We start from the raw sequence: 20,601 nt of genomic DNA, 5'->3' as shown, positions 1-20,601 counted from the left end.
ACGTAGAGAGTGTAGTCGACCGTTGTTTTTCCTGTCTTGATCTGCGTCTCGCAGCGTGGAGTTTAGTCTGGCGTGTGTGTATGGTTGAATTGCGCCAAGGAATATTGTACGTAGAGTACGTATTCCCGTGTTCTTTCTCGGTTTGCAACAACTGCGTGGACACCTGTGTGACATTACGTGGGTGCTAATCACGGTAGTTGTGATCCGTCACTCGGAGGGAAAGTGCCCCTGTTGCTGGGCAGTTCTCGAACAGGACAATGGTGGAGTACTCTACCCACGAGCTTGCTGATATGCATCTCGTTTATGGAGAGGCAAACCGAAACAGCCGTGAAGCACGGCGTTCGTATCACGAACGTTTTCCCAATAGGCGGTTACCAGCACATGCACTCTTTCAAAGACTTGATGCTCGACTGCGTGAAACTGGATCTCTACTACCCCGTCGGTGGGATTGTGGAAGACCCCGCACTGTGCAATTTGAAGAGGACGTGTTGGACGCGATACGAGACCGTCCTGACACGTGTCATTGCTCGTACTCAACAAACCCACCATAGCAATGTGTTCCGCGTTCTTCAAGAGGAGGGATTGCACCCATACAAATTGCATAAGGTGCACCACATACTGCCCACGGACTTTCCCCTAAGCATGGATTTCTGCCAATGGTTGGTGCAACATACTCTTGCCATCCCAGATTTCCCAACAAGAGTTTTGTGGACCGATGAGGCAATATTCACCAGGGACGGCATGTTCAATAGCCGCAACAGCCACGCCTGGGATATGGACAATCCGCATGCAATCATTGTGCGCCATCATCAACATAGGTTCGCAGTGAATGTGTGGTGTGGTGTAGTAAGTGACCACTTGATAGGCCCGTACATTTTGCCCTCTACTTTGTGTGGTGGGAAGTATCGGGTGTTTCTACATGACGTATTACCTGAACTTTTGGAAAACGTGCCACTGGCAGGTAGACAACGTATCTGGTTTGAACACGACAGCGCCCCGCACATTTCGACCGGGGAGCCAGGGCCTTACTCAACGATATTTTCGGCGATCGTTGGATTGGCAGGAGTGGACCTTTACCGTGGCCACCTCTTTCCCCCAACCTCACACCACTGGATTTCTTTGTGTGTATAAAACCCCTGTGGAAAGTACTGATGACCTCGTTGCTCGTGTTAGTGCCGCTGCTGGGACAATTGATGCCATGCCAGAGGTATTTGCGCGTACCAGACAATCAGTGCTTCGCCGATGCCAGCTTTGTCTTGAAGTCAATGGCGGACATTTTGAACAACGTCTCTGATTATACCGGTGTTTGTGAGCCCCTATCAGCACCGCATAGTGTCCTTTAGAGAAAGGTGTGAGTGAAAATGCTGGATATCGCTGTACTTCATACCGTCGATCTGCATGTGCGGAGGTTGTGCGCTTCTCAGTGGAATCCCTTCCAGATGTGCTGTGCCTGGAAATATTACATGCTATTGTGTGCGTTTTCTCGCCATTCTCCGTCTTCATTCCTTCGAGGATTACCCAGTTTCTTTGGGGAGCTCTCTTGTACTATATGTACAGCTTGACGACATGTGGCCATCCTTTAACTTTTGTTTTTCGTACTGGAAAGTAGTGTGTCAACATTAAGGGATTGAAAACGTTTTTTTATGATTTTCCCGTATTTTTTTTCCATTTGGAATGGTGTCCCAGCAGTAGTGAGACATGCGACAAATTGGTTTCTTTTCTTCTTCTTCGTACCGCAATGTGGACCGTGTACAACAGAAGATTTGCAGTTATTTTCCTATTTCTCGGGTGTGGGACGGTGTCCCAGCAGTAGTGGGACATGTGAACATACGTCGCCATTTTTTACTGGCTACGTTCCGATCTCAACATTATGTAGAAGATAGTAGTAAATTTCTTGTATTTTCCATCAGGGGATTCCCCACTTTCTTTGAGACTCCCCTTGCGCAATTTACACTGGGCCTCAATTGATGCACCATTGTATTCGCCAGGTACGATTTTGTTTGTATTATTTTATTCCGACATTGATATCTTTCTTCCTTCTTGAGTTATTGTTCCATAAACATGGTGTGAGGCGATTTTCGCACGCCTGTCACTCGAAAACGGTGCGGATTTCGACATTTTTTCACATGGCATTTTTTCCTTGTTTTTACTTGTCGAATCACCTCCCAAGCGTTGTAACAGGTATTTTGCAACACCCTGTATATATACACTATAATTGTCTTCATGCTAAAGATACGGCGGCCTCCCCGATGGCGCAGTGGTGGCGTCGTCGCCTTGTAATCAAGGGGTCCCGGGTTCGATTCCCGGTGGAGGCACATAGTGGTTCGGATCCCACTTTAAACTGTAGGTCCAGTCCCGATTAGCCTTACTGTGCATAAAGTGGACTTAAAACAACAAATCAATCCAACTAAAGATACGTGCGTAAAAATTAGCGGAACTTCACTGGTCAAAAATGCCGACATCCGCGTCATGCCGCACCGTCTACAGTCACGTGCCATCTCGGCCCAGAACCAAAACGAACGCACTGTATATGCTTTCCTGTACTGGCGGCAGCCTCCATAAAGATGAGCGGCCTTTTTTATATTATTTCGTCAGCATTTTGTTGTTAAGAATTGCTTCTTTTGTTTCATCAAGTCTGTGGTTTTTACTTATTACCTATAATTCAGTGTGTGAGTTACATTTTTTTTACTGAAAATTAATTAATTGTCTCTTAAACCAAGAAATAGTAATTAACAACTACTTCTGATGAAAAGGTTGGGGAAATTTTCGTGATAATTGTTTGTAATTATAATTTAATTTAATATAATTCATCTTATGTAATAATATGCACCTCTCTTTTTAATTTAAATTAAAGTTTTATTCTGGCATTTATTCGCATTTTACATTTGGTTAATAACTGAATTTTGTACCTCATTGGTTTGTATTGCCAAGGTTAAAAAACTTTATTTTTAAAGAAAAGAATGGTGATTTTATTTTGTATTCACTACATAGTTCAATAAGACTGTAACGTGTTTCTGAATGCTTACGTTCTATGACCCCTTCCTTGGAGTGTATGACGTCATATAATATGTCATCATGTACGTCCAAAAGGGGGATGGTGCAAGGTGAGAGGTCTTGATTTTCACTTACATATTCTTGGATGCGCCTTACATCTCCCTCATAACTTCCTCTTCAGTCAGAAGGAACGGCGCTGTTATTCTCACTGATACTTTCCATCGTTTGTTCAGTAGTTCTGATGCACCACTGCAATAGACGTACAAGATATTATATTCCATGAAAGTTCATCACTGTTTGAAGTATGTAACGTTTGTCCCTTTTGCGTGTGTCCAAACCTTACGTAATTAAAAATTGCTAGTTCAATTTTTAGCCATCGAGGGCGTTACGCCTCTCGATTGCTCTCTCTGGTGCTGCCCTGGCGGTGAATTTTTGTAGCTTATGCCTGCTCGGAAATCCCGCTGCACCAGGCAGTTCAGTTCGCCCTCAGCTTTTCTACATAGCACGCCCACTCCGAACGGCTCGCTTCCGTTGCGATCCATGTCATCTAGTCACGCCGGCAAGAGTGTACCCGATCCACGACTTGTAAAATTGACGTCTGCCACGCCGACCGCTGAATGGGGAGAAGGTGATAAAACGAGTACAGAGACTCTAGTGGAAGGAAGGCCATGCAACTTTACGTGATTTGAACATTCGTGGGGAGGTATGTACAACAATCTCTAGACCGTGAATATGGCAATGTGAACATATATAAACTTTTTATTCATATTTGCATCAGTGATTGGCCCTCGTGTATTTGCCTTTTTTTTTTTTTTTGTGAGGTGAACATTTCGTAGCGTTACAACCTAGTGTATATTTTCGTTGGCGCACGACTGCAAGGGCAAAACGAGCTAAACTAAGCATAGAATATAAAACTAGTGTGGACTCAGCATAAATTACGCGAACCAGTCTTTTTAGTAAATTGGCGTTCGTAATAATTGCAGAAACTGTGCGTGGCCATTGTTTATGAACCTTTTGAGTAAAACGACTTTTGGGCAAAAATTGGATTTTTGAATTGTGCAACGGAACTTATAGTTCCAGGTCAAATTAGACTTTTCTCATGCGACGTCAAATGTGGGCGCATTCGCGCTTGAACCGAAAATAACGCAAAGACATAGAATAACTACGATCCCTTCTGTTCCTTTGTTTGTTTTTTCTCGTATCCCGATAATAGACATATCCGCATTGAGGTAGCACTAACGATGCATTTAGAAAATGGGGACACAAAAAGTAAAGTATAATGAGTAAAGTAAAATAAGGGTCGTTTTGGCCTGTGTGTTCGATTGAGTAAAGATGAGTCGTACGTTGTTATCCAAGCACGCAATGTGCGTTGTTTTAGAGGGGTAAAACCCCTGTACGAATTATTATTATTATAGAGTCAGTTGGCAAAAGATATAAGATTGTTTAAGTGGACACGCACTTTGTAGTTTGCACTTGATTGTTAAAATTGAATGGGGAAACTATGCGATACGTTAAATGGAGCGCCGGACGCTCGAATTGTTAATGATGAATGTGTGTTGTTAAATTACTCATAGTAGCTACACTTTGGGTATGTTTGTATTAAATGAATGATGTACTGAAAAGCAATCAAGAATACATTTGAGCTTGTTAATTAAATTGTGTGGAATCTTAATTTCTGTTGCTGCATTCTAAACGGCAAGAATTGCGAAATAAATAATTGGTTGCAAAATAATCCATGATTTAACAAAACGAGAGAATTGGAGATAAGCCTGCAGTCTTTTGGCACGTCTTTTTGCTTAATAGATATAATAGTAATAATAGAAACGAGAAAGGAAATTACATTGGAAGAATATTATAGCAATTTTTACTTTTTACAGCGAAGAAGGCAGGTACTGCTATTCGCTGTTGAACCCTTTTGAAACTTATTGTGCATGTTGCGCGACGTACGTGAGTTTCTTTGTTTTCAGGGCTCCTTCCCTATTTGTCTCGTGCTTCTTGTACTCGTCGCTCGTAAACTCCTGCGTCATTGTGCCGGAAGTACGACACAAAGAAAGGAAGTATACAACTTGTAACGTGAAGAGCGGGTCTTAAACCTTTTTTTTTCTTGAAGATGAGTTGCCGCGTAGCCGCTTCCTGATAATTACCGCGTGCATTCTCATCAAATCCTGCCCCCACGTCACAAGTACACCAGTAAATATTTAGGCACTGCTGCAAACAACAATGAAGAATATTACGCATCACATCCGGACCCCGTTCACATCCAGTGATACATAAATTAAAGTCACAATTCTTAATGAGAATAGTTTTATTTCCTTCGGTTGGGTACAGCAGCTTTTATGCACTTTGTAGGGGTCAAGGGGGTGTTTTTCATCATAGAATAGAAGGGGTACATATCCCGTTGGACCCATATTGCGCAGTGGTTTCGATTCAATTATAAATCGCATGTGGGCACAGTACCAGTATAAAGTGGACTTGAAATAATACCTCACAGTATAATAATGCAGTATTTTTTTCGCATGTACTATTACACAACTCATTATCACACCGCGCAACGGCGCCACGATGTCTGGGTTTGAATCCTGGCATGGGCATGAATGTTGTGTGTTCCTTCATGATTAGCATCATATTATTTTTCATCCTCTTCTTCGCCATTAGTCAAAATCAAGACAAAAACAAAATAAAATAAACCAAATCAATCAATAAAGAACTCATCATTTTCACTATCGAAACTAGTGTTATGTATTCGCCATAAGGAAAGAACACAATCAAAATATCTCAGTCGTTCCCCTCCTCTCTCTCTCTCTCTCTCTCTCTCTCTCTCTCTCTCTCTGTGTGTGTCATTTTGTGTATTGGATGAAGAAGAGGTGTCTCATTTGTGGCCAATTGAGACATTTCCATTTCGAAAAAATGAAACATGTTTACAGTAAAATGTTTTACGGGTCTTTTCCTCAATGGTAGTATTGGTGCAGTATGGTGCCAACATTTAAAGTACGTAATTTATTATTCATAATTTTAGACCTAATGAGTTAGGTGTTTAGATTGACCTCTAGCTCTGTTTTCCCTAAACTTTTTTACTAGCGAACTAACGACATATTATAAAAATTGCGCCCAATTACGGTATTTATTGTAAAATTGTCGGTAGGTTTATAAAATTATTAAAAGTTTCACTTTTTTAACTAAAATTATATTTAAAAATATGTGTAATATGAAACTAATTGGTTATATTTAATATAATGTTCGTTTCTAATCAATAATAACTATTTCGAGGAGAAATACATTTTCAGAACTATGTTCCTGAATAATCTGTATATGGCACATAATGGTTAATATGACAGATATTTTTACTTCTGCAACAGTAAATAACAGCAACCAAAAAATCAGTTTCGTGCTATTTTGTGTATTTCCTCACTTCAAATTTAAATTTTATTGTGAAACTCTGCTAAATGTATATTAGACATCTTCTTTTTGAAAACACGTTACACATTTATCATAAAAATAAATCATTTGGATAGATTTTTAATTTTAACTTGATCCACTTTTTAAAATATCACACAGGTTCATGTTGTTTTCCTAATGTTAAGTAACACGTTTTAGTCATATTCGCTAAGGCACCAGATTCTACAATATTTCATATTTTCGTATACATTCCATTAAGTTCTTAATCGCTGTCTGATTTTTACATATGACTGTGACATCGTCGATATAAGCTCGAATCCTAAATTCCGTTCCTGTATTGTTATCATTTACTTTCGTGCGACAGTGTTGAAGGAAAGGTGCCAAGGCCATTAAAAAGAGAGGTAAGCTTAATGGGCTTCCCTGCGGAAGTCCTCTGTTGACTGTGCATTTGTTAGTTAAAAATCCATTGATTTTTGCCTTTAAGCTTATATTTGTCACTAATGTTTTGATATTTTCGTACATTTGTCCATGAATACCCATCTTTAATACCCATTAATGGATGAAGCAAGTCTAATTCTCTTTTAAATTACAGCTTCAGTTTTCATCTTAGCTGCCATTTGGTAGGATTTTTTCATTAAATATCATATATATGTATTTTATTATTTGCTAATTTCCAACTTTACCTAAGTAAGGATCGAATAAATAAAGGTTAACAAAAGCGAAAGAAAGGTCAACAAAAGTCCTGAAGAAGCCAAGAATTTTGGATTTGATATTTTAGTAGAAATCCTGTAATTATCTAAAAATACCCAAGATTTAACTTCTGTAACCATTTGAAACTACGGTAATTGCTAAATATTTGTTAACCATTACAAGTCATAATGCAAATGTTAGACACTACTTTCAATACCATCAGCACAATGGACTCACGAACGAAAGGTTTTTTTTCATGACGTCTGTAAAAATTTCAAAGTTTCACTATGCAGTCTCTCATCAATATATGTTGACTAAACCTACAATTTTCAGAAAATTTTATCTTCTGTTATCTTCTGAGAAGTACCAGTTAAGACATCTTCACAGTACATTTAAGAATTCGTCAAGAATTCATTTTTTTGAACTGAAGAAGTGTCATTTCAATGTTACTTTTTAACGTGTTCTGTAGAAATATTTATTATTTATCGTGAATGTGTTGTGTCCTACATTTCGACATAAAGTCCTACACTTTTGGACAACATGTCCTACATTTCCCTTATAGCGATCTGGTAACCCTAGATATGTATAATGTTTTAACAATGGTTTAAGATTTAAACACAACGTTCTTTTCGTTTTATCAAGTTTTTGAATGCAGTTATGGGCTGTAATTTGCCTTCAACATCGCCATTTACGACGTGACTGCTTTTTTTTAAAAAAAAGAAAAGGCAGCATATGGAGGCACTTTAGGCTAAAATAGATCAGTCAACATGGTAAACTAATTTAGTGCATTGTTTCTCAACCGCCGGACCGCGACCCGATACCGTGCCCTCGTATCAACTATCCTGAGGTACGAAAGGTTATGCTGAAAATGGTTGACAAATATCATAACCCCATATCATATTTGAGTTGTGAATTTTCGTTTTTTAAGTTCATTTTATGCACAAATATACTTATCAGGACTGGACCTACAGTTTAAAGTGGGACCCGCGCCATAATGTGCCTCCACCTGTTATCGAACCCGGCATCACTTAATTACAAGGAGACGACATTACCACTTCGTCATTCATATTTTTATATTTGTCAACACTTCTACACACGTAATAAAACTATTATTACTCTTTATAATGATTATGCTAGAACTTATTTATCATTATTTAATTTCATAGGTACATGTTAATTCATGCATAGAATCTTTAATACTGTAATTTACGAGGAAAATTCTTGGGCTACGGGCATGACTTAAAAAAAATACCGGGACATGGTTTCACGAAGATTGAGAACCATTTCTCTAGTGTTTAGGTATTCGCTTTATCCAGACTGGAAAGTCTAGCGTATAGCTACAGTTTGATGTCAGTGCATATTATATCTCAGTTTTCTCATGCACAACATGCCTCTCCCGAGTTTCAATAACTTGCACAAATTTTACAATGCGATTTAGATGTAACAATGTCTCTTGTTACGTTTTTTTCTTTGGTGACTAATAAACTGATTCATGCAATTATATCGGCATCATCAATGCGAACTGAGCAAAGAAATAAGTGTTGCTTTCTCCGTTTCGCGTGCATCTTGTCTCTTCTCGGTGTGAAACTCTCGTGTCTCGTGTCCCATGTCGCGTGTCTCTTCGGTGTGTGAAACTCTCGTGTGGCGTGTCGCGTGCCTCTTCGGTTTGAATTCTCCCTAACTGATGAGATGAACAAAAGAAAAACACAATGTTGAATCAACACGTGACTGGGGTTCGAACCTGGGATATCTGGCTCTCTAGTGCATTAAACTGACTACTTGTTTCAAATTCTCTTCACATGTAATTTCAAAATTCATCCGATTTTTAAAAAAATTATTTAAGCTCCACTTTTCAATTCTTTGCAGGACAGACCAACACAATCATCCTTGTTTTAACCTGGATTCGAACCTAATACCCCTGACATCGTAGCGCGATACGCCACAGGCACCTATACTTAGATATATGTATACATTTCAGGGGGTTCCGAACAAAAGGTGTCAGAAATAGAAATTATAGTAATAACAATATAAATGTTTAATAATTTATAGCTATATTCATAATATGTAAATTAAGGTAATTTATGTTGATTAGGTAAACTACCATGTAAGAATAAAGATAGGCTACAACAGCTCGTATTCATTATTTATCTTATCTAGTTAAATTTGTGTAAAACAACTATCCTGGCATTAATTAAGATTTGGCACACACAAGAGATGTGCTTTGTACAATGATATTAATGTAAAAAAGACAAAGAATTGAATATTTTTTAATAACAAAAAGCATGTTAGATCCAGTTGCCGATTAATATGTTATGCATATTATTTTAAGTAGTAGTATGCATATATGTTATTAGGTGCTGTCAATTCAAAGGTGTATGATCCCATCTAATTCTTATCTTCCAGTAACAAACTTTCGATTATACAACAATTATACTTTCATTATTTAATTTTATTTATTGGTAAGTATTTCGGAGGGGAGGTCTGGACCCCATGCACCCCCCAAATACTCTTAGTCAGTCACGATTTCGTTAACTACTTGGCCGCCTAGACTGGCCACTTCTGGCTGTGCAAATACTTTTCGCCCACCACATAGTGGACCGATGAATTAAAAAAGGAAATGAATAAGTTGACGAAAATTAATCTAAAACTCACCTAAATCATTTAAACATGGTCCATATCTCAGCAGAACGAAACTAACTTGAAGGAAAAAAAGTGTCACCTTATCTATTTTTCTGCATGGATATTGATAATTGAGTAGATAAGATTACAGATTTTCTTTACGTAACAGTTTTCCCGCTAACTCGTTTTGAAATAGAAAATTTTCTATGCCATAATCAATCAATATAATAATTCAAAGTGAGCCATGCGAAACTGTATTAAACCCACAGATTATTCTGACACAAACGTCATCGCCTTGTAATCAAGGGGTCCCAGGTTCGATACCCGGTGGAGGCATATCGCACAGTGGTTCTGATCTCACTTTAAACTGTAGGTCCAGTCCCGATTAACCTGACCGGAGAGAAGCTAGTGTGGATACCCCCTGACAGTGACCTGAGCGTTGCTTGAGCGTAGATGCGATTTCAGGGAGAAAGGGGGGGGGGGGGAGTTTGGCAGAGCATGATTTCCCTCTGCTTGTTCACTCTCTCGGAAGACTTGCTACCATTTCACTCGAACGTCAAAATAATAATCTCACTTTGTAGTTGTTGATGAGAACGCCGTTTAAACGTCATTAAAGGCACTGTACAGGGAGAAAAATGAGTAGCCAATCAGATGAAGCGACCTACGATCTAGCTGGAAATAGATTCGCGCATCGCCGCCAGTGCACCTATGATACGCTCAGATATTAAGCGAAAATTAAACTATCTTTTTCGTTCCATGGTCTTTGGTTCGTGAATACATATTGGTTCTGTTTTGTGAGAACATATTATTGGACCTACAGTCACTGAAACTTCTGGGTTATATCGACACTATAATTGAAAGCCCACGAACCGTTACAACCCAGAAGAGTGCATGCCTGCACACAGTGGCGGCTCGTGGTTCAGAATGTTGGTGGTTGCAGCAAATATATATATATGATATATTTATTTAACTTTAATTTGTATATATTTATAATGTAATTATATGTATTTATAATTTTATATGTGAGTGAGACGTGGCACTTTCGAGGAGTACAATTAATAATCATCATACACAATTTGAAGTTTCCATTTATTCGGCAGCAATATTATGCAGAATTGTGTTTTTTTGTGATTACATAAGAAGTACTTTAATGTTCGGATCCCACTTTAAACTGCAGGTCCAGTCTCGATTAGTCTTTCTGTGCATGAAGTGGATTTAAAAAACAGCAAATCAAATCAAATTGTTACAAGTTTCAAGCATAATTTAAATTAGGTTAAGATTCTCCCCAAAATAAAATATTTATCTTTCCTTAACGTGGACATTTTGTCTGTTGCTCTACGACACAGGACAGTGAGAACTTGGCTGCTGTTCCAACGCTGCTGCTCTCTAACGGTGCATGAAAGAATTAACAATCAAGCGTTTGTTGTTTGTCCGTCCTTTTCTTCCCTCACCCGCCCGGGGATCCGAAACGGGTCGCCTTACTTTGCTGTGTTGTAAGCCCATTGCAACGACCAAGCCGACTGAAGCAGGGGATAGGAAGAATAGCGTTGAACTTCGCTCCAATACTCCTCGCTGTAGAGATCAGGCCGTTGCTCCGGCTTTGCAACGCCTACCTGTGCGTCTACTCATACACTGTGAAATCTCGCAGGTTGCCTCCCTTTTTTTTTAACAGATCATAATGGGATTTGCTTTATGAAGCAATGAAGGACAAAATTGTTTGTTTATGTTCAATATATTTCATAGGAAAACAAATGAAAAATATACTAACAAAATGTAGGAAATTTTGTTGTAAAATATCAGTTGTTGTGCAACACTGCAACAATATCAGTAACCGCCCCTGCCTGTACATGCATTTCGCTCTATTGACATGGATCTATTCAATAAGCAGAGCTAGGAATTTTAGGTGCAAAAATTTGCCAATAAAGGTGCAAAAAAGGTGCCAATTTTTGTACAAAACAGGTGCTAAAATAGGTGCTAATTTTCAGATGTAAAATTTATTGTGAGCAGTGCATACATATATGATTCAACTTGTCTGGATAAACCCAGAGTATTCTCTGGTTTTAAGCAAACTAAGCAAAGAAAATTCTCTGATACATTAGAAAGCGACATAAAGGAAAACATGCTTCTTCTTACTTGCTTAGAATTAGTCATCTAGAAAACTGTTAAAATAGATTACATTCAAAATTTCTGTGTTCTTCTGAGTGAGGCTACATCTGCGGTCACTAAGCAGATACGTGTAAGTTGAAAAAGAACGTTCAACGTCAACAGACACAAGTGGTGCGTATTTTGTTTTCAACGGGTAATCCACATCCTTGTTGGTTGCGACTTCTTGAACATCAGGGTTTTTGGCTAAACTTGGTTCTAACTTCTCTTTCCCGACCCCTTGCAGCTTTCGATGCACATCCATCAAAACAGCCCACTGTGCTTCTTTTTCAGGACACTGCTCCTCCAGTTTTGTGATTGCAGTAGTAAGGAAAGAGAAGCGATGTACAATATAGAGTCCATCTTGCAATTCCTGTTTAAGTGCAAGTTTTTTGGCTTTTTCTACAGCTGAGGAATCACTAGGCAAAGCATCTAAAAATTTCGATATTGTATGGAAATGATTGCAAATAAACACTGCAGCTTTTAACCATGTACCCCATCTACTGAGGATGGGAGAGGGTGGTAGTGAGTAGTGCAAATGTATTGTTTTTACGCACTCCTTGTAGGTATGCCTAGTATTTAACCTCAGTTGTGACATATTTTGATGATTTTTTTATGGATTTTATTGCGTTCGACGATGTTCTAGCCCTATTTTTTGCTCAATCTCATTTTGGAGCCTCTTCTTTGTAGGTATGCCATGATCTTACGTGATATAACTTAACCTATTCACTTTTTTACTGCCTTTTACGGGTTAAAATAACCTACAAAGTGTAAAATGGTTGTTTCTACGCAACCCTTGTAGGTGGACCTAGTATTTAACCTCAGTTGAGACATATTTTGATGATTTTTTTATGGATTTTATAGCATTTGACGATGTTCTAGCCCTATTTTTTGCTCAATCTTATTTTGGGACCTTTTTGTAGGTGGTGGGCCCTCAACGTAAACGCCTACGATGTATTTGGAGGCCTTATTTTTTTTTTGTAGTAGGTGGGGGCCCTCAGCGTAAACGGCTACGATGTATGTTTTATGATGTGTGAGCCCCTTTTTTCACGATGTATGTCGTGGAATTGGTTCAATGCCCCCTCCACTACTTTTGGAGAGGCCACAGTGGGGGGGGGGGGGGGCTCGCAGTGTTGCCAACTTACTCCACAAAAATTTCACCATATGATATTTCACAGGCGAAGCTAACCTACAAATAGAAGTTGGCACTACTCAGTATTGCCATAAATTTCTATAGTATAGTGATTTTTTTTATGTGTGAAGAATGTTTTGGATCTAAGGTCAGTGTAATTTTTATAGAATTATCCATTTTTTTTTCTTTTATCTAAAACTGTTCAGTCACTCTTTCATTCTTGACGTCATACACAAAAGTTTTCTCTGCAATAAGAATGACGCTGCATAGAGTATCGGCAGGCAAGGCGTCATGGAACTCGCACACGATTTTGATGTTGGTACGATCGTTAACAACCACCTGCTTTCTCTTCGATGTGTTAATGACGAACATGGGTCTGCGAGCTACGAACTCATTGGGGTTGTAGTACACGTTCACATTGCCGGAGGTCAGTCTCTTGTAAGCTGTGTATGCCTCGTACAGTTTCAGGTAGTCGTTGTTTGCAATGTTCAGGTTGTAGTTCTCACGTGGGAATATCTCGTTCCTGCCATTTTTGAGGTAGATGTTCTTGATCTTGCAGTTGTCGAACTGACTCAAATCTTTTTCTTGGTTGTTGTCCTCCCCCGTCTGGAAGAGCACGACCACAAACTCTGGCATATCGTACCGGATGCTGTTAAACTGTGTGGTCACGTCAAATTCAAAATGGTTGTCGGAAGCAGGTTTCTGCACGCACTGGTAACCGTAAAATTGGATGGGTACTTGGGGATTCTTAAAAATGTCTGCTTTGTACTTGAGTTAGTTTCGTATTCCACTGCGGGCATGCGCAGCTCCATGGACTGGATGATGCACTTGGCAGGATCGGGTAGTGTGTTGGGAAGCGCTGAACCGTCTGCACTCAAGGTGCTGTAACGCATCAGCGCATTGTTGTCGTTGGCGCTTCTGCGAAAAGTGTCGCGCAAACCACCCTTCCACATAATCTCTGTGTAGTCGGAGAAGAAGCCAGGAAGCAGGCGCATGGGAAACAGTACTGTGTGACTTTCAGTTTTGATTTTTGTACCTGCTTCGAATCCCCCTGCCTGGCAGTATTCTGCATCGGTCTTGGAGATTTTCAGTGTTCCCACAGCTGTAGAGGTAATCCCGGGGTAGTCAACCCTATCCATGACGGTGCCATGCTTTCTAACTTCCACCTGCGAGAAGAGGTACGGCACAAAATTATCTACAAGTCTTAAATTTGCATTGGCAAGGAATGCTTCGCCGTTGTCTTTCTTCACAACATCAAACTTGATATACAAATCAGCTCTGTGAGGGTGAATGAACCCGTCCCCGACGTCCACGTCGTATTCTATCTCTCGATTCGCTTCATTGAGATTGGCAAACGATCGATGATTGGGTGGGAAGGACTACAACTCGTAAGTTTCGATTTGCTCCATAATGGTTATTTATTATATGTTAATCTCTACGACGGCAGTGGTCGTGTCTCCTGCAAAATCAACCACCTCTCCCTTCTCATTGGTAATTGCCAATTCTGTGTTGTCTATGTGATTACGAGATACAGGAAAGTATATCGGTGGGGAGGGTGTGTAGATAATTGGCTCCATGAACTCAGAGTTTGGTTTGAACGTAGCGATAATACCTGTTTGCTTGTGACTCCCTGGGATGCCGTCCGAGGATTTGGTGATCATACCTTCTGCCACATTGCAATGTATGTTCAGAGTCTCGATGGCTAGAAATTTAGGAATGTTAGTACCGATGTGCTTGATGCCAGGTTCGAGCTTTGTGTTCTCGAATCCCAAAAGCTCTCCGATGGTACCCAGGTCTACGGTTTCCGTGGCAGACACTAGTTCCACCCTGTGAGTTACAGCATTTTGGGACAGCAGTACACTTCTTGGCAATTGAGCCTGCAAGGTAGACAGATTGTACTGGCCAGAGGTAATGCTGATTTTTTCGCTGCCAATTTTGATGGTATTGTTGTGTACCGTCACATTAGGTATCAGGTACATGCTGTAGAATGCACGAAGAGCAATAGATTTAGGATAGATGATATCGTCATGCAATGCGAGTTTCAGAAGCGAAGTCTAGCTTGTGAGATGGAATACTCCCATAGTGCTTCAGGTGCCACAATGCTTTCTGGAAATCCTCGATTGTTGGGTTATTTAATTGCGAGAGGAAGACATGCATGGAAACGCAGAGATGGCCACAGTTCACATCGCTGAAACCCTGGATGCGTTCGTCATTGTAGTAGAGGTTGGCAACACTGAGATACTTTACCAACCCAGCAGGTGGCATGCCTCCGAATGAATCGAAAACAAATGCTTTGTTATTGTTGGCTTTGAGGTAGCATATCCAATGTGTATCTGGAGTTTCGTAACTGTCTAGGTTAACCACACCACACTCTTTTTTCTTCACAACAGAGGGTAGAGAATCAGACATGAAAACGCCCCTGAAGTACTTGATCCCCAACGGATCGATCAAAGTTTCAATATCGAAGTTGGACAGGGGTCTTATTTTTTTAAAATTTTTCAAAGCTTCGAGGTTGTTCTTTCGTTTTTTGGTCACACCTTTCCCCTTCTTCTCCATAGCCAGGTTGTGGCGTTTCTGCTCTTCCAGCTCGGCCTTGTTCTTTTTTGCATCGATGACGGTCTTGGCAATGGCGGCACTGCCTCCTGCCAAGCTGCCTACAGCACCCAAAGCTGCCAAGACAGCCGGGATGCTGAATATGAAACCTCCAGTCTTCTGCTGCTTTCGCGAACCTTGTAACCTCCTCAACTGAGGAATGCTGAGCAGCAATTTTATTCCATGACCTTTTGCCAAGCAGGAATGTTTCTTCTCGCGCTGCTTTTTGGTGAGCATTCCATCTAATGTTCCGAGAGACTTGAGGTTTGCGTAGGGTATTTGGTAAACGACACCTTTGGGCTTCATGGTGATAGTATGTTATTTATATATCGTGAGAGGGTAAGAAAAAATCTCTGCTTTGCCTAATGCAATGAAGTGATGGTAGGTTGGTTATACAAGTTGCTTTTTTCACAAGGGTTATTTAGTTACAATCCCCACCCTAATTTTCGTTTTGTGTTCATGGCGATGGTCGTACCGAATGCGGCAACCTGTTCACCTAGAGAGGCATCTCTGCTGACGATTCTCCCGAAAGCCGCATGCTCCAACTATCTGTCAGCATCATGACTTGCATCAAGATCGGTGTGAGCATTGTAGGCAATGTCGTGTTCCTTGCACGCTGCGTCCAGTGGGTTCACTCCCTTGTCTCCTCTTTCCAGTCGCTGTTCGAGTTTCGTACCCGGACCGCAGTACTGGTAACATGGCAGGTGCATCTCGAAGGGTAGCTTGTTGATAATATCGTTCACGAGACCTCGACCCTCGGCCATATTCCAAAATTTCGGAGGCAGGGTGTTGATGATCTTGATGAGATACCCTATGCCTTTGCTGTCGTTCACAATAAAATTAGCAAGCTTCGAGCTGATCATGTCCACGATGCCCACCTTCTCGTTGTGGAAGTTGCGATTGCCTGCAATTTCTTCGCCTGCGATAACCAGCAATTGATCTACAAGCTTCCTTACGTTGTCTACTCAAACAAACTCCTTGGGAAAGGTGTTGTAGAGTTTGACACCGCTGCCAGTCTTGAGCTGGGTCCATATTGGCTTGATGAGGTTCCTGTACTTTTCTCCACTGCTAGATTTCACGCGATTCTGTGTTGCATCGTTGTTTTGGTACAGTGCGTCCGTCATGATCAAAATTTCTGTGTAACTTTGGTAATCCTCGTCTGCATAATCTTTAGGTTGCTTCTTAGTGATAAGTCCCACAGTCCCACGGTGCCGGGATACCTAGTCCAGCTGTTCTTCTCGCCCAAATTAACTTTTACATCGTCGCCCTCGAACGTGACTTTTGACTTTCCAATCTTCCAAACCACACCCTCCTTATGTTCCATGGTCGGGTACAATCCGAATACCTCGTCTTTTTCGAATTTCCCGGTGCTTAGGTAATCCCTCGCCAACGGACCCAGCTCGACTAGCTTCTCCGAAGAGGTACTGTCTAGGGCCTGACGTCTCGGAGCCGGAGCGAGTTCGAACGGAGTAGTGTGAATGCTGGATATCAGTGTAGGTATGGTATAATTTCGAGCAGTAAGTGGCAGAAGCTCGTTGATTAACTCTTTGTTTTGCTCGGTGACATCTTTGATTTCTTTACCAAGTCCACTGATGGCATCGATGATAGGTTGGTCCTGACGCTTTTTCTCTTCGTAAATTCCACGATTCTCGGATTTCCAACCCTTAAACCGTTTTGCCAGGGAGCTACGCAGCTTCAGGTTGTCGTCTGCAAGTTTGCGTTTCATTTTTTTTGTATGTAGTTATTTATAATAGGCCAAGACGTTTCTTGTAACGTTTCAACGTTCAGAAAATTATTAATTTTGTTTCTGTATTTTCCGTTATTGGGTTTCCTCGTCATGTCTATTGTGACAAATCCGAAATCATCTTGGTTCCAGCATGAAGAGCAAAATTTGGAAAACTGATTGTAGTTTATGTCCCCACCTACATAATCATCGTAAGCGTGTTTTAAATTGGTGTAGTTGCTACGTTCCAAAGATTATTTTCAATGGAGCTACTTACGTTTATTCCTCAACGGCGAGCCTGAGACTTATCAGCCTACTATGAAGCCCTCAGGTTGTGGGAAATCAGATAAGGATATGCTTACGTAAACTTTACTAACTCTCGCACACAAAAATATATTTAGAAGTCAGTTAATGTTAATATATTACACTAGAACTCACAATTAAATTTCTTATTACAAACAAAAGTGTATTTAGATCATAATACTTCTTCACTACACAAATTAAAACATTCACATTTCCAAAATCACTTCCATTATTCCAGCTACATCCATAATATCTCTCACCTCACAACCCACAATCAAATGTTTTAAGGTTAGTTCATAACCATAAAAGACTACCCAATTGAACAAAACAAATTACGTCATAATAGACAATTAACATTTTAAACATATTAAACACCTAAAATGATACAATAAGTGGGTGCGTATCATGGCATCCTCCCACAAACAAAAAGAAAATTAACAAAATGAAAATGGAGTAAATTTTCTTTTTAGTTCTTAATTACAGTCATTCTTCCACCTTCGCAGCAATTCTTCCCTTCTGGAATCAGAGCATCTAATCTTCTTTAGGTTATCATAGTTCTCTCGTCCAACCACTTCATTAGTCCAGGGATCCATCAGAGTTGCAACGTTGTTTTTCGTTTCAGATACTAGAAACGGTCCCACAAAATACTCGAAAAATTTAGCTATAACATTATTTTTGGCTGAGCTGAGTTTACGATTCCGCTTGAGAACGAGGTCACGAGAATGCAGGGAATAAGCATTGCCCTTATTTCTGAACTTATGCTTATCCTTTTTCCTCCTATTACTCTCCTGGGCTCTAAACAGTTTGGCTTCCCAAGCAATTGATTCATTTTGCTCGTTAAGGGGCCACTCTAGTTGTTTTAACAAATTAGCTGGAACTGGTTTGTTGTAAAATAAATATCCTGTTTCCTCTGATACCGAAAAGTTCAGCATCCAACACACTTTATTTACGTATTTGTGCCAGTCTCCATGCCTTTTGCTGCAGAATGTTCTAAGTAATCCAACAATTTCTTGATTGTATCGCTCTACCAAGTTACTGGCAGGGTGATAAGGAGATGTAAGCTATGGCGATATGGAATGGCCTTCTAAAAACTTCTTCCATCTATCCGAAGTGAACTGACTTCCTCGATCTGTCACGATGTAGTTTGGTTTCATAAAATGTGTTAGGTATCCCAGCTCCAATTTATTGATAATTTCTCCTGTGCGGGCAATCCATAGTGGGTAGGCAATCAGGAACCTACTGCCGACATCCACCATGGTGAGCAGATAAAGATATCGACTGGATCTAGGTAACCTTCCGATTAGCTCCACGGACAGAACTTCGTGCGGATCCCTTTGAGTGGTTGTTAGTTTCTCCTTCACGATACCCAATCTGTCGGGCTTATTCTTCGAACAAACTAAACACTCCCTTATATATTCAGATACATTTCTTTTCATATTTCCCCAGACGTATCTGGACTTTATTTTATTATAGGTTTTAGTGAATCCAAAATGTCCAGTTCCGTCGTGCTCCGCATGCAAAACTTCTTGAATAAGAGATTCTGGGACTACAATTTGATGAAATTGCTGGGAGTTTTTGTTCCTTCGGAACAATAAATCCTGATGCTCCAGATATTTTTCTTTATCCTTAGTATTTTCTCTTAGTTTCTTCCGTACTTTTTGACAAAATGAGTCATTAATCTGCCTTTCCCTCCACTTGTCCAATTCAACTTCATTCAAGTTATTAGGTATTATATGCCAGATATTAAACACTAGGGTGACTTCATTAGGGAGCTTCTCCTCAGGAGCGCTAGGAGGATAACGGCTTAGAATATCAGCGAGTTGATTTTGTTTGCCTTGGATGTAAAGGATTCGATAATCGAACTGCTGCAGTTTTAAGGCCCACCTAGTAAGTCTGGCATTCCAATTTCTGCTGTTTTCCAGCCGCACAAGATTCTTATGGTCTGTATAAATGAGGAACTTTGTGCCATATAAATACACCTTGAAGTGTTCAATACCAAACATAACAGCAAGACACTCTAATTCTTGAACAGTATAATTCTTTTCCGAAGTTTTTAATTTTCTACTGGCGTACTGCACGATAGCAATTTCTTCTAATTTGGAAGCTTCAGACAGAATTCCTTGGAAGAGTATGGCTCCCAGACCTATGAGAGAAGCATCACACATAATGCAGAAAGGTTTTGAGAAATCTGGCTGGGCCAAAGCATGAATTTGAATCAGCTCCCTCTTCAACTTTCGGAAACTTAACTCATGTTCATTGTTCCATTCCCAATTTTTGTTTTTACTCAGTAGTTCCTCTAACTTAGCAGTCTTTTGAGCAAGATCTTGCACAAATCTCCGCCTCCAATTTACGAGACCCAAAAATTGTTGTAAATGCTTTTTGTTCATGGCCTTGGAAACTTCGTAATGGCTTCATCCTTCCGCGGATCTATTCGTATATATTGTCCAGAAACAAGATGTCCTAAATATTTAATTTCTACCTTTACCAAGGAACATTTCTTCAATTTAACAGTAAAGCCTTCCTCTTGCAACTTCCGCAAAACAAAATCAATATGTTCAAAATGGGATTGAATAGAATCATCAAAGATTAGGATGTCATCAATATATACAGTGAGAAAGTCTTCTGTATCTAGACCGAATAAATTATGCATTGCATGCATGAAAACAGCAATGCATTGGCTAAACCAAAAGGCATACGGGAAAAACACCACGACCTACCATTGTAGTTGAAAGCAGTGTAGATTTGATGCTCAGTCTGAATGGGAATCTGTAAATATCCTGACGCTAAAACTAAACAAGTGAAATATTTTTTTCCTCTAAATTTTTGTAACGCTTCTTGCAACAGAGGCACTGTGCTCCTGGGGGAAATAATAAGTCTATTTAGCTTCCGAAAATCAATGCAGGGCCTGACCGACCCATCTGGCTTGTCTACAACCAACATAGGATTTAAATAAGGTGAGTTACACGGACGTATCACTCCCCAGGCTTTCCATTTGGTCAATTCCTCTTCC

The 20,601-nt window shown here is 40.1% G+C and overlaps 1 protein-coding gene across 1 annotated transcript in view; it reads right to left on the bottom strand.

Moving 5' to 3' along the window:
• LOC145999464 (uncharacterized) overlaps window positions 1-9,778 on the bottom strand; it is a 39,533-nt gene extending 29,755 nt beyond the window's left edge. The window contains exons 1-2 of the mRNA XM_083136427.1: window positions 9,733-9,778; window positions 3,130-3,243 (exon numbers count right to left, since the gene is read on the bottom strand). The gene's annotated coding sequence lies outside the window, so the exon portion shown is untranslated. The remainder of the gene's footprint in view (window positions 1-3,129; window positions 3,244-9,732) is intronic.
• Window positions 9,779-20,601: the final 10,823 nt, after the last annotated feature.

This window comes from Lepisma saccharinum, chromosome 15 (assembly GCF_977018435.1).
Source record: "Lepisma saccharinum chromosome 15, izLepSacc3.1, whole genome shotgun sequence".
Classification (NCBI taxonomy): Eukaryota; Metazoa; Arthropoda; class Insecta; order Zygentoma; family Lepismatidae; genus Lepisma; species Lepisma saccharinum.
Note: the sequence above shows the minus strand (reverse complement) of the source record. Positions and strands in the feature narration are given on the sequence as shown.